The sequence below is a fragment of the Zingiber officinale genome, chromosome 8A (genome assembly GCF_018446385.1).
Source record: "Zingiber officinale cultivar Zhangliang chromosome 8A, Zo_v1.1, whole genome shotgun sequence".
Taxonomy (NCBI): domain Eukaryota; kingdom Viridiplantae; phylum Streptophyta; class Magnoliopsida; order Zingiberales; family Zingiberaceae; genus Zingiber; species Zingiber officinale.
Genome location: NC_056000.1, coordinates 75,254,544 through 75,270,793, shown reverse-complemented (window position 1 = coordinate 75,270,793; position 16,250 = coordinate 75,254,544).

Below are 16,250 nucleotides of genomic sequence, written 5' to 3'. Positions count from 1 at the left end.
TCAAACGTGTTAAGTTCCGCAGGCGATCCAAAATTTAATTTAAAAGAACACATGGTAGCTAGGAAAAGGTTCAGACCTTTATACAAAATTTTTGTACAGTGGAACCTCTAGGTTTTCCGAGTAGCAACCAACAATTGGTATCAGAGCTAGGGTTTTGCCTCTGTGTATTTGGTATTAGTTTAAATATGCACATGTCATACATAATTTAGGCAGGTTAATAGTAGGATGTGCTAACTTTGTGGATGCAGGATCCAACTATTATGGCTTATAGTTTTTTATGTGTGTGATTGGACCCTTGGACATGTCAAGGGCAATTTATATGTGTGTGCATGATTGTATTATAAAATACAGCAGGAGCTATATTTAGTTTTTATTAGGATTTTATTTTTGATCTAGTTACATGTACATTCCTTTTATGGAATATAGGATCGATGGATGTGAATTTTTATTTTATGTTCGATCTAGTTTACATGTACATTCCTTCGAGGAATATAGGATCAAAATTGTAAAATTCTATTTTTGTCGCGGATCGAATCTTGCAAAGCGTGGAACCTTTTGAGGACCAGAGGCGCAGCGGAACAAGGAGCAAGATGGATGCGACAGCTAGACCCGGTGGCGGTGGCCAAATATGACAGCAGCTTGGGATGACAACACACAGAGGACAACTATAGATAAAAGCCATAATAGTTGAAAATTAGATTTTCTATTTATTGCTTTTATATTGTGCTGTGTGTGCATGTTAGTATACATGTCTAGTAGGCTAGCATAGTTAAAATTCCTCATTTATAAGTAACTAAGTGAGAGAGGGATTTTAAATAAATTCCACGGTCTCCATTACTGGTTTGTAAGTGATGCAAACAAGTTTGCGCGTTGGCTTTGAGTGCCTTCCTCCATATCGGATGAGCTTGTTTGTAGATCACTAGAACAAACTTCCATTTTGGATGACTATAGGAAGTTAATTAAGAGCGTGTGATCTTCCCCATCGGAAGGGGCACAATCTTATTAATGGACTTAGTGTCAAGTAGTGGTATACACTTAGGCACGTCTAATAGTATCCTCCCCATCGGAGTCACTGCTATTATTCGTGTGACCAAAGGATACCAACTATTAATTTTATTTTTCAAAAAGTTAGGTTGACAAGATAGTAAAATTAATGGGTTAAACCCTCCTTTTACAAATGTTGAATTTGTATACGTCCACACTATCGTGGCATACAACATTCGCGGTGTTTTAAGGTGTTGGTTAATTTAAAATAGTATTGTTTGAGGAATCAATATTATTCTAAATTTAGAGTTCTGACCAAAAGTTATTTGTGGTTCTTAGGATGACTTTCAACCCACTGTCCATCATACTTCAACAGAATAGACTTACTGGACCTAATTACATAGATTGGAAAAGGAACCTGGACATTGTTCTTACTGCTGAAAGCTATAAGTTTGTACTGACTGAACCTTGTCTTGATGCACCCACTGGTGAATCTACCCAAGAGGAGATTGAATATCATAAGAGATAGGTAAAGGCAGATGAGATGGCGCGGTGTTACATTTTGGCTTCAATGTCAAATGTATTGCAACATCAGCATCAAGATTTACCAACAGCTTATGATATTATGAACAATCTCAAGGAACTCTTTGGTCATCAGGATAGGGCTTCTAGATAAGAAGCCATAAGAAAGATAATGACAGCCACCATGCAAGAGGGTACTCCTGTGAGGGATCATATCCTAAAGATGATGGCTTATCTGAACGAGATATAGATCCTTGGAGGAGAAATTGATGGGGAAACCCAGATCGATATGATCCTCCAAACACTGCCTAGAAGTTTTGAACAATTCCGCCTGAATTACAATATGAACAAAAGGGTATATTCATTGGCGGAACTACTGACAGAACTTCAGGCAGCAGAAGGTTTATTTCGTCACAATTCTCATATTCACTATGCTGAAAATGGTTCTACTTCTAAACCGAAAGGAAAGAAGAAGAAGAAACAAGTTGGTTCAGCAAAGAAAGTGAATAAATATCAGAGTACGGGACCTAAAGCTGGAATAAAGAAGCCGAAGGGCAAGTGCTTCATCTGCAAGCAGTCAGGGCATTGGAAGGCGGACTGTCCTCGTAGGAATCAGAACAACAAAGGTATATCTCATGCTCTAGTTGTTGAAACATGTTTAGCGGTGTTATCTACCACCACCTGGTGTGTAGATACGGGAGTCACTGATCATGTCTGCAATTCCTTGCAGGGGTTCCAGGAAACCCGACGACTATCTGAAGGAGAGATTACCGTCTACATGGGCAATGCTACTAAGGTGGCGGCTGTTGCAGTGGGAGACGTCTACTTATCTTTTAATAGAAATAGAAATTTGGTTTTAAGAAATTGTCTTTATGTACCCAGTTTTAGAAAGAATTTAATTTCAGTTTCTAAACTGTTTTTGGATGGATATTCAGTTTCTTTTAGTAATGATGTAATTATTAAGAGAAATAAAGTGATTATCTGTTCTGGTACATTAGTTGGCAATTTGTATATTTTAAATCCAAATTCTCCCACAAAGCAAAACATGGAAATTTATAACTCATCTTCTAACTCTAATAAAAGAAAAGAACCTTCAGAAATGAAGCAAGCATATCTTTGGCATCTAAGGCTTGGTCATATTAACTTAAGTAGGATTCAGAGGCTTATGGCCGATGGACTTTTGGGTTCATTAGAGTTGGAAAATTTTTCAACTTGTGAATCTTGCTTGGAAGGTAAAATGACCAAGAGGCCTTTTAAGGCCAAGGGGTATAGAGCCACAGAAGTGTTAGAATTGGTTCACTCTGATTTGTGTGGTCCTATGTCTGTCCAGGCAAGAGGAGGTTTTGAATATTTTGTCTCTTTCATAGACGATTATTCAAGATACGGATATATTTACCTAATGCGCCGCAAGTCCGAGTGCTTTGATAAGTTCAAAGAGTACAAGGCTGATGTGGAGAAATGACTAGGTAAAAGTATCAAGACACGACGATCTGATCGTGGTGGCGAATACCTCTTAGGAGAGTTTAGGAATTACTTATCAGAGGCCGGGATTAAATCCCAACTATCCGCACTTGGTACACCCCAACAAAATGGTGTGGCAGAACGAAGGAATAGAACTCTTATGGAGATGGTTAGATCGATGATGAGTTACTCGGAATTACCAAATTCGTTTTGGGGATACGCTCTGGAAATAACAATGTATATTCTGAACTTAGTATCTTCTAAATCAGTTTCTTCTACTCCCACAGAATTATGGAATGGGCGAAAGCCCAGTCTAAAATATATTCGGATATGGGGTAGTCCAGCACATGTGCTGAAACCAGATGCAGATAAGTTAGAATCTCGTACAGAAGTTCACGTATTTGTGGGGTATCCCAAAGGAACGAAAGGTGGTTTATTTTATAGTCCTAAAGACCAGAAGGTCATTGTTAGCATCAATGCCCAGTTTTTAGAAGAAGACTATATAATGGATAACAAGCCCAGTAGCAAAGTTGTTTTAGAAGAACTTAGAGAGGACACGTCTACTTCAGTACCAACAGTACAAGATGAAGTACCACAAGAGACTGCAACACGTGTCACACATGATACACAACCACAGACAATGCCTCGTCGTAGTGGGAGGGTTGTAAGGCAGCCTGAGAGATTCATGTTTTTGGGAGAGTCTTCGGACTTGATCCCAGGTAAACATGAACCTGATCCCCAGACATATGACGAAGTACTCCAAGATATAGATGCAGCATCTTGGCAAAAGGCGATGAATTCTGAAATAGAATCTATGTACTCTAATAAGGTCTGGGAGCTTGTAGAACCACCTGATGGTGTAAAAGCCGTTGGATGCAAGTGGATCTACAAAAAGAAAAGAGGGACAGACTGGAAGGTAGAAACCTTCAAAGCTAGGCTTGTTGCGAAAGGGTACACTCAGAAAGAGGGAATCGATTATGAGGAAACCTTTTCACCGGTAGCCATGCTTAAGTCTATCCGGATACTCTTATCCATTGCTGCTCATATGGATTATGAGATTTGGCAAATGGATGTCAAGACAGCTTTCCTTAATGGAAGTCTTGAAGAGAACATCCATATGAAGCAACCAGAAGGGTTCATTGAAAAAGGCAAAGAGCATCTAGTGTGCAAGCTCAATCGGTCCATTTATGGACTGAAGCAAGCTTCAAGATCTTGGAACATCCGGTTTAATGAAGTAATCTAATCATATGGATTTATTCAAAGTCCGGATGAGTCTTGTGTATATAAGAAGTGTAACGGAAACGTGGTGGTATTTCTTGTACTATACGTAGATGATATTTTGTTAATTGGCAACAATGTCAAGGTATTATCAGACGTAAGGGTATGTTTGTCCAAACAATTTGATATGAAGGACTTAGGAGAGTGTGCACACATTCTTGGGATCAAAGTATTAAGGGATCGCAAGAAAACAATGTTGTGTCTGTCCCAAGCTTCATATATAGATACAATCCTTGCTCGTTTTAGCATGCAGGATTTCAAGAAAGGTTTCTTACCTTTTAGGCATGGAATAGCTCTATCTAAAGAAATGTCTCCTAAGACATCAAAGGAGATAGAAGACATGAAAGCAGTTCCATATGCTTCGGCTGTAGGAAGCCTTATGTATGCAATGCTATGTACGAGACCTGATATTTGTTTTGTCGTGGGCATGGTCAGCAGATATCAGAGTAACCCTGGACAAGGACATTGGACTGCGGTAAAGCATATATTAAAGTACCTGAGAAGGACTAGAGATTATATGCTAGTTTACCAAGCAGACGATTTGCTCCCTGTGGGTTACACGGATTCAGATTTCCAATCAGATAGGGACAACAGTAAGTCTACATCAGGCTATGTGTTTACTTTAGGAGGTGGAGCCATTTCATGGAGGAGTGTTAAGCAGAAATGCGTTTCGGACTCAACCATGGAAGCTGAGTATGTAGCAGCCTCTGAGGCAGCTAAAGAAGCAGTATGGCTCAGGAACTTTCTAATGGACTTAGATGTGATTCCTGGTTTGCCCAAAATCATCACAATTTATTGTGATAATAGCGGTGTAGTTGCAAACTCGAAGGAACTGTTGGTTGCTACTCGGAAAATCTAGTGGTTCCACTGTATAAAAATTTTGTACAAAGATCTGAACCTTTTCCTAGCTACCATGTGTTCTTTTAAATTAAATTTTGGATCACCTGCGGAACTTAACACGTTTGATCCAAAACTTAATCTATTTGTTCTTTTAGGTTTTGACTTGGATCTCCTGTGGAACTTAACACGTTCGACCCAAATCACCTTAAGTTATTAATTCCATTAAATATTAATTTCCATAATTGGTTCCCAGTACTGACGTGGCGAGGCACATGACCTTCTTGGATATGGGAGCAACCACCACCGACTAGACAAAACCTTTTATGGAAAGCTAATATTTAATTTCCTAAAATAACTTTAGGTTAACCGAAAAGAACAATCAAATCACAAAGGAAAAAAAAATAAAAGAACACAACATCGAAAAACATATTCGAAATACTAGAATCGCATGCCTCTTGTATTTGGTATTATTTTCAAAAATAACTAGTATGATGCGGAAAGATAAATTACTAGTTATACCTTTTAGAAAGACCTCTTGATCTTCTACCGTATTCCTCTTCTAACCTCGGACGTTGTGTGGGCAACGATCTTCCGAGATGAGAACCACCAAGCACCTTCTTCTTCCTTGCAAATTTCGGCCATCAAAACTTCTTCTAGGATGAAGAGGTTCAGCCACCACCACCATGCTCCAAGGGATACTAGAAACGAGGCTTGCTTTCTCTCCTTCTTCTCCTTCTTAGATCCGGCCACCAAAGCTATCTCCACCATGAGAAAGTTTCGGCCACACAAAGGAGAGGAGAGAAAACAAAGGGCCGGCCACACCCAAGGAAGAAAAGAGGGAGAAAAATAGAATAGAGTCGTTAGCTTTGAAGCCTCCTCTACCCCCTCTTTTATAATCCTTGATCCTGGCGAATAAGGAAAATTTAATAAAAATTTCCTTAATTCTTTTTCCATTGAAAAGGAAAAATTATTTAATTAAAAACAATTTTCTTTCTCAAATTTATTTGGCCGGCCACACCAAAGCTACAAACAAGGAGAGTTTTAATTAATTAAAACTTCCTAATTTGTCTTCCGAAATTTATAAAATTTCTCCAATAATTTAATCCCTTCATGATTGGTTTATAAAAAGGAAATTTAATAAATTAAAATATTTCTTTTAAACATGTGGATAAAAAGAAAGTTATCTTTAAAAATTAAAATCTCTTTTAATCTACAAATGAGGAAAGATATCAAATCTTTTCTCAATCTTTTGTAGAAACTAATAAAAGAGAATTATTAATTTTTAAACTTTCTTTTAAATCATGAACATGGTTAAAAAGGAAAGTTTTCTTAAAATTTAAAATCCTCCTTTAATCAACAAATAAGGAAAGATTTCAAATTTTAAACTCTCTTTTAAACATGTAGATGATTTACAAATAAGAAAAGTTTTTACCAAAAATTAAAACCATCCTTTTAAACTACAAATAAGGAAAGAGATTAATCTCTTCTCTTAATCTTTTGTAGAAAGCTATAAAAGGAAATTTTTAATTTTTAAACTCTCTTTTAAAATCATGATATCCACATAAGAAATAATTTTAATAAAAATTCTTTTAAATATTCTAGTGGTCGGCCACCTAAGCTTGGGACCCAAGCTTTGGCCGGCCACCTACATGGCTCATCCACTTGGTCTTGGCCTAGCTTGGGTTCCAAGCTAGCTTGGCCGGCCCCATTGGATGGGTAAGAAGGTGGGTATGCGGTGGGTATAAATCTCTATATACTAGAGGCTACGATAGGGACCGAGAGGAGGAATTGGTTTTGGTCCCCCGATAAAATTAAGCATCCCGTGTTCGCCCCGAACACACAACTTAATTTCATCAATAATAATTCATTCCACTAAAGAACTATTATTGAACTACCGCACCAATCCCAAATTACATTTTGGGCTCCTTCTTATTATGAGTGTGTTAGTCTCCCTGTGTTTAAGATAACAAATGTCCACTAATTAAGTAAGTTACTGACAACTCACTTAATTAATATCTAGCTCCAAGAGTAGTACCACTCAACTTCATCGTCATGTCGGACTAAATCCACCTGCAGGGTTTAACATGACAATCCTTATGAGCTCCTCTTGGGGACATTCTCAACCTAGATCACTAGGACACAGTTTCCTTCTATAATCAACAAATAACACTATAAGTGATATCATTTCCCAACTTATCGGGCTTATTGATTTATCGAACTAAATCTCACCCATTGATAAATTAAAGAAATAAATATCAAATATATGTGCTTGTTATTATATTAGGATTAAGAGCACACACTTCCATAATAACTGAGGTCTTTGTTCCTTCATAAAGTCAGTACAAAAGGAACGACCTCAAATGGTCCTACTCAATACACTCTAAGTGTACTAGTGTAATTATATAGTTAAGATAAACTAATACCTAATTACACTACGACCTTCCAATGGTTTGTTCCTTTCCATCTTGGTCGTGAGCTACTGTTTATAATTTATAAGGTACTGATAACATGATCTTCTGTGTGTGACACCACACACCATGTTATCTATAATATAAATTAATTGAACAACTACATTTATCATAAATGTAGACATTTGACCAATGTGATTCTTATAAATGTTTATACCAAAAGCTAGGCTTTTAGTATACACTCTAACAGGAACCACGAGCTCATAAGGCAAGTAAACATATAGAGCGCAAGTACCACCTGATACGAGATATCGTGAAGCGAGGAGAAGTTGTCATCGCCAAGATTGCATCAGCGGATAACCTGGCAGATCCTTTCACTAAAGCCCTTCCGGCGAAAGCTTTCGATCGGCATGTGGAGGGAATGAGAATCAGATGTATAGTAGAAGATATGGCAGCTTAGTCATTAGTATAAGTGGGAGATTGTTGGAGTGTATACTGAAAGCCTAAGCTTTTTGTAAACATTTATTTTGAATAAAGAATCACATTTGGTCAAATTGTCTACATTTAGTTGTAGTTGTTCAATTAATTTATATTGTAGATAACATAGTATGTGGTGCTACATACAGAAGATAATGTTATCAGTACCTTATAAATTATAAACAGTAGCTCACGACCAAAATGGAAAGGAACAAACCATTGGAAGGTCGTAGTGTAATTAGGAATTAGTTTATCTTGACTATATAATTACACTAGTACACTTAGAGTGTATTGAGTAGGACCATTTGAGGTTGTTTCTTTTATACTGATTTTATAAAGGAACAAATACCTCAGTTATTATGGAAGTGTGTGCTCTTAATCCTAATATAATAACAAGCACATATATTTAATATTTATCTCTTTAATTTATCAATGGGTGAGATTTAGTTCGATAAATCAATAAGTTCGATAAGTTGGAAAATGATATTACTTATAGTGTGTGTTGTTGATTATAAAAGGAAACTGTCCTAGAGATACTAGGTTGATAATGTCCCCAAGAGGAGCTCATAAGGATTGTCATGTTAAACCCTGCAGGTGGACTTAGTCCGATATGACGATAAGGTTGAGTGGTACTACTCTTGGACTAAGATATTAATTAAATGAGTTGTCAGTAACTCACTTAATTAGTGGACATTCGATATCTTAAATACAGGGAAACTAACACACTCATAATAAGAAGGAGCCCAAAAATGTAATTTGGGATTGGTGCGGTAGTTCAATAATAGTTCTCTAGTGGAATGAATTATTATTAATAAAATTAAGTTGTGTGTTCGGGGCGAACACGGGATGCTTAATTTTATCGGGAGACCAAAACCAATTTCTCCTCTCGGTCCCTATCGTAGCCTCTTATTTATAGAGTACTATACCCACTTATACCCACCTTCTATACCCACCTAAAGGGGGTCGGCCAAGCTAGCTTGGGAACCAAGCTAGGGCCGGCCTAAGCATGGTTTAGGGTGGCCGGCCCTAGCTTGAACCCAAGCTAGAGGGGGCCGGCCATATTAAATTAAAAAGAATTTTAATTTTAATTTTTATTATGTGGAAGATATAATTTATTAAAGGGAATTAAAATTAAAATATCTCTCTTGTAAATGATCTACAAAAGATTAAATAAAGAGATTAGATCTCTTTCCTTATTTGTAGATTGGTGAGATATTTTATTTTCTCTTTAAAAATTATTCACATGTTGAAAAATTAAAATTATAGAAATTTCTTTTTATCAACTATGAAGAGATTTTTGAAGAGAAATTTTATTTTAAAAATTTTCGGAAACAAATTAGGAAGTTTTAATTTGTTGATTAAATTTGTCTAATTTATTCCTTCATGATGTGGCCGGCCATTATATTTTTAATTGGGAAATTTTATTTTTTTTTATCAATTAAATCATGTCAAGGAAATTAAGGAAATTTTATTGTAATTAAATTTTCTAATTTGCCAAGGCCAAGGAATATAAAAGAAGGGGTGAGGGTGCCTTCGTGGGAACAACCTCTATTATTTCTCTCCCTCTTTTCCTTGGTGTTGTGGCCGGCCATCATCCTCTCCCTCTCTTCCTCTTGTGGTGGCCGAATCCTTCATCTCCCTTGGAGCTCTTGTGGTGGCCGGATACTACTTGAAGAAGAAGAAGAAGAAGGAGAGAAAGCTTGCATCTCTTGGAGCTTGGTTGGTATTTTGTTCTTCATCCTTGGTCAAGCTTCCTTGTTGTGGCCGAACCTAGCTAGGAGGAGAAGAAGGTGGTTGGTGGTTTCTCATCTCGGAAGATCGTTGCCCACACAACGTCCGAGGTTAGAAGAGGAATACGGTAGAAGATCAAGAGGTCTTTCTAGAAGGTATAACTAGTAATTTTTCCTTTCCGCATCATACTAGTTATTTATGGAAATAATACCAAATATAAGAGGCTTACGATTCTAGTATTTCGAATATGTTTTTCGATGTTGTGTTCTTTTGTTTTATTTTTCCTTGTGATTTGATTGTTCTTTTCGGTTAACCTAAAGTTATTTTAGGAAATTAAATATTAGCTTTCCATAAAAGGTTTTGTCTAGTCGGTGGTGGTTGCTCCCATATCCAAGAAGGCCGTGTGCCTCGCCACGTCAATACTGGGAACCAATTATGGAAATTATTATTTAATGGAATTAATAACTTAAGGTGATTTGGGTCGAACGTGTTAAGTTCCGCAGGAGATCCAAGTCAAAACCTAAAAGAACGAATAGATTAAGTTTTGGATCAAACGTGTTAAGTTCCGCAGGCGATCCAAAATTTAATTTAAAAGAACACATGGTAGCTAGGAAAAGGTTCAGACCTTTGTACAAAATTTTTGTACACGGAACCTCTAGGTTTTCCGAGTAGCAACCAACACGGCAAAGGGTGGGGGCCTTTATATAGGGCTGTGGAGAAGCGAGTGCACACATATCGAAGTGTATACGTGTCCTTTCCCATACCGTAGTGTGGGCTTATCAAAGGAGCTTACCTGACTCCATACTGCTATAGTTTGAGCACGTCTCTGATGGGACAGCGGATCCTTCTGTCGTAAGATTTGGAGTATGGCCAGATTATAGAGCATGCCCGCTGTTAGAAGATGTCCCTTGTCCTTTTCTGCTTACTCCCTGCCAGGCGTCCGGCCGGCCAGCACGCGCCTTGCGTCCGGCCAGTCACATATCGTGGTCTACTTGGGAGATTTTCAGTAAGGTGCTCTGTGGAGACCGTTAGCAGTATGCTACCTTATGTCTTCGGCCGAACATGTCATCCACTCGGCCTTACAATCCTATTCAATGAGCGCCGGAACCCCAACTCCTGTCGGGGCGCCTTTTGCCATCAGTTATTCACCGGTCGGCCGGTCGGGAGGTTGGTCCGTCCTTCTCCGGTCGGCCGATCGGTCCGCCCTTCTCTCGTGAGTCCGGTCGGTCCATCCTTATACGATTGGCCACCTGGCCCTTTGACTTCCACGTGGCGTTGACTTCCCAGAACGGGGGTCCCCTGTTCTTACCGCCGGATCAGTGTCCAAGAAGGGGGTCGACCCAAGGCTTGGTGACCAAGCCAAGGGCCGACCACTTCCTCCTCAATGGGGGTTGGCCCTTTTGCTTAGTGACCAAGCAAGTAGGGGTCGGCCATAATAAATTCAAATAGGAGGGGTGTTTTGAATTTTTTAAATTTTCTCTTCGTAGACATCTACAAGTTTAAAAGAGAGATTTTAAAATTATAAAACTTTCCTTATTTGAATTAGGCCACATGGTTTAAAAGAGAGTTTAAAAGTTTTAAAACTTTCCTTATTTAACCATCCTCATGGTTTTTTAAAAGAGAGTTTTAAATTTGAAACTTTCCTTTTTTGTAACCATGTTAAAAATATATATTTTTAGAAGAGATGTTTTAAATTTTAAAACTTTGTTTTAATTTTTAAAACTTTCCTTTTTTGACATCTACTTTAGGAAATTAAAAGAGAGCTTATAAAATTTTATAAAAACTTTCCTTCTTTGCTTGTAAAATTTTTACAAAAATTATTTTCTTTCCTTTTAAGTGGCCGGCTACCCATGCTTGGTGCCCAAGCAAGGGGCCGACCAATCAATCAAGTAAAAGGAGATAAGGAAAATTAAAAGGAGAAAAGGAAAAATAATAGGAAGATTTTAATTTATGTAAAAATCTTTCCTTATTTGCCTTGGGCAAGTAATATAAAAGAAGGGGAAGAGAGGCCTCATGACACATCAATTCTTATTCTCTTGTTGGTGATCTCTATAGTGGCCGGCCCTCTCTCCCTTCCCTTTCTCCTTGCTCTCTTTTGTTCCTTGGAGGTGGTGGTGGCCGAATACTAGAAGAAGAGGAAGAGCTTTTGGGTGGTGTTCATCTTGGAGGATCGTCACCCACACGACGTCCAAGGAGAGGCGAGGAATACGGCAGAAGATCTCGAGGTTATTAGCATACAAAGAAAAGGTATAACTAGTATAATTTCTTCCGCATCATGCTAGTTATTTTTCTTTGTAAGAATTTCAAACACAAGAGACATTAGATTCTAGTTTTTCGAATTTGTAATTCAAGTTTGTGTTTTTTTTGTTTTTCAAATTTTTGATTCGATTGTTTCTTTTGGTTAAACCTAGAGTTATATAAGGAAATTAAATATTAAATTTCCTTAAATGGCTTTGTCTAAGCGGTGGTGGATGCTCCCATACCCAAGAAGGTCATGTGCCTCGCCATGCAGTCCTGGAAGCCAATTTTGGAAATTAATATTTAATTGAATTTATAACATAGGTGGATTTGGACCAATAGTGTTACGTTCCGCTTGCGATCTAAGTCTAAACCATTAAGAACATATAAGTTAAATTTGGAATCAATAATGTTAAGTTCCGTTTGTGATTCCTAATGTAACTTCTAAAGAACACAATAGGTTGTTTAGGAAAGGTTCGACACTTATAAAAAAATTTTTGTATAGTGGAACCGGTACGATCTTCCTAGGACCAACCAACATTTGGTATCAGAGCTAGGGTTTGCCTCTATGTGTTTGGTTTTCAAATGAATTATGCACATGTCATATATAATTTAGGAAGGATAATGGTAGGATATGCTAACTTTTTGGTTGCAGACTCCGACTATTATGGCTTATAGATGTTGTGTGTGATTGGACCCTTGGACATGTCAAGGGCATTATTTTGTGTGTGCATGATTGTATGTAACTAATACAGCAGGAGCTGTATTAGCCCTTGGATTTTAGAATTTTATTTTCGATCTAGATTACATGTACATTCCTTCGTGGAATATAGGATCGATATATGTAAAATTCTATTTTTGTCATGGATCGGATGCTTACGAGGCGTGGTACTTTTGGAGCACCAGAGGCGCAGTGGAATAAGAAGCAAGATAGATGCGACAACTAGACCCGATGGCGGTGGCTAAAGATGCCAGCAGCTAGGGTTGGAGCACACGGAGAACAGTGATAGAAAAAGCCATAATAGTTGGAAAATTAATTTTCATATTTATTGCTTTTATTTACTGTGATGTGTGTGTGTGTGTGTGTGTGTGTGTGTGTGCATGTGATGTATGTTAACATAGGTTAAAAGTCCTCGCCTTAAATAACTAAGTGGGAGAGAGATTTTTAAATAAATTCCATGATCTCCATTACTGGTTTGTAAGTGATGCTACAAGCTTGCGTGTTGGCTCTGAGTGCCTCCCTCCACAGTTTGTTGCGGATCACTAGATCAAACTTCCTTTATGGATGGTTATAGAAAATTATTTAGGAGCGTGTGATCTTCTCCAACTGAAGGGGCACAATCCTATTTAATAGACTAAGTATCAAGTAATGATATACACTTAGACGCATTCAATAGTATCCTCCCCAACAGAGTTACTGCTATTGTTTTGCGTGACCAAAGTAAAACCAACTATTAATTTTATTTGTCATAAAGTTAGGATGACAAGATAATAAAATTAATGGGTTACACTCTCCTCTTACAAATGTTGAATTTGTATACGTCCACACTAACGTGGCATGCAATATTCACGGTGTTTTGAGATGTTGGTAAATTTAAATAGTATTGTTTGAGAAATCAATATTATTTTAAATTTAGAGTCCTGACCAAAGTTATTTTTGTGATTCTTAGGATGACTTTCAACCCACTGGCCATTATACTGAAAGAGAACAAACTTACTGGTCCAAATTATATTGATTGGAAAATAAACCTAGACATTGTCCTAACTGCTGAGGGCCATAAGTTTGTACTGTCAGAGGTTTGCCCTAATGCGCCTAATGGAGAATCTACCCAAGAGAAGATTGAGTATCATAGGAAATTGGTAAAAACAAATGAGTGTTGGTTGCTACTCGGAAAACCTATAGGTTCCACTGTACAAAAATTTTGTACAAAGGTCTGAACCTTTTCCTAGCTACCATGTGTTCTTTTAAATTAAATTTTGGATCGCCTGTGGAACTTAACACGTTTGATCCAAAACTTAATCTATTTGTTCTTTTAGGTTTTGACTTGGATCTCCTGTGAAACTTAACACGTTCGACCCAAGTCTCCTTAAGTTATTAATTCCATTAAATATTAATTTCCATAATTGGTTCCCAGTACTGACGTGGCGAGGCACATGGCCTTCTTGGATATGGGAGCAACCACCACCGACTAGACAAAACCTTTTATAGAAAGATAATATTTAATTTCCTAAAATAACTTTAGGTTAACCAAAGAGAGCAATCAAATCACAAGGAAAAGAAAAAACAAAAGAACACAACTTCGAAAAACATATTCGAAATTCTAGAACGTAAGCCTCTTGTATTTGGTATTATTTCCATAAATAACTAGTATGATGCGGAAAGGAAAAATTACTAGTTATACCTTGTAGAAAAACCTCTTGATCTTCTACCGTATTCCTCTTCTAACCTCGGACGTTGTGTGGGCAACGATCTACCGAGATGAGAAACCACCAACCACCTTCTTCTCCTCCAAGCAAGGTTCGGCCACAAAGGAAAACTTCACCAAGGAGAAAAACCAAAATACTAACCAAGCTCCAAGAGATGCTAGCTTTCTCTCCTTCTTCTTCTTCTTCTCCGAGTAGTATCCGGCCACCACAAGAGCTCCAAGGGAGAGGGAGAGGTTCGGCCACCACAAGAGGAAGAGAAGGAGATGATGGCCGGCCACACCAAGGAACAAAAGAGGGAGAGAAATAATAGATCTTGTGTCTCATGAAGGCACCCTCACCCCTTCTTTTATATTCCTTGGCCTAGGCAAATTAGGAAATTTAATTACAATAAAATTTCCTTAATTTTCCTTGACATGAATTAATTGAGAAAAATAAAATAAAATTTCCCAATCAACTTGTAATGGCCGGCCACAATCAAAAGAGCAAATTAGGAGAGTTTCAATCAACAAATTAAAACTTCCTAATTTGTTTCCGGAAATTTTAAAAAATAAAATTTCTCTTTAAAAATCTCTTCATGGTTAATAAAAGGAAATTTCTATAATTTTAATTTTATTAACATGTGAATAATTTTAAAAGAGAAAATAAAACATCTCTCCAATCTACAAATAAGGAAAGAGATCTAATCTCTTTCTTTAATCTTTTGTAGATCTTTTACAAGAGAGATATTTTAATTTTAATTCTCTTTAAATTATATCTTCCACATAATAATAAAAATTAAAATTAAATTTCTTTTTTAATTTATTTTGGCCGGCCCTACTAGCTTGGGTTCAAGCTAGGGCCGGCCACCCAATATTATACCTAGGCCGGCCCTAGCTTGTTCCCAAGCTAGCTTGGCCGGCCCCTATTGGGTGGGTATAGAAGGTGGGTATAGGTGAGTATAGAACTCTATAAATAAGAGGCTACGATAGGGACCGAGAGGAGGAATTGGTTTTGGTCTCCGATAAAATTAAGCATCCCGTTCGCCTTAACACACAACTTAATTTTATCAATGATAATTCATTCCACTAGAGAACTATCATTGAACTACCGCACCAATCCCAAATTACATTTTGGGCTCCTTCTTATTATGAGCATGTTAGTCTCCGTGTTTAAGATATCGAATGTCCACTAATTAAGTGAGTTACGACAACTCATTTAATTAATATCTAAGTCCAAGAGTAGTACCACTCAACCTTATCGTCATGTCGGACTAAGTCCACTGCAGGGTTTAACATGACAATCCTTATGAGCTCCTCTTGGGGACATTATCAACCTAGTATCTCTAAGACACGCTTCCTTCTATAATCAACAACACACACTATAAGTGATACCATTTCCCAACTTATCGGGTTTATTGATTCATCGAACTAAATCTCACCCATTGATAAATTAAAGAAATAAATATCAAACATATGTGCTTGTTATTATATTAGGATTAAGAGCATACACTTCCATAATAACTGAGGTCTTTGTTCCTTTATAAAGTCAGTATAAAAGAAACGACCTCTAATGGTCCTACTCAATACACTCTGAGCGTACTAGTGTAATTATATAGTCAAGATAAACTAATACCTAATTACACTACGACCTTCTAATGGTTTGTTCCTTTCCATTTTAGTCGTGAGCTACTGTTTATAATTTATAAGGTACTGATAACATCATCTTTTGTATGTGACACCACATACTATGTTATCTACAATATAAATTAAATGAACAACTACAAACAAATGTAGACAATTTGACCAAATGTGATTCTTTATTTATAATGAATGTTTACAAAGCTTAGGCTTTCAGTATACACTCCAACAATCTCCCACTTATACTAATGACTAAGATGCCATATCT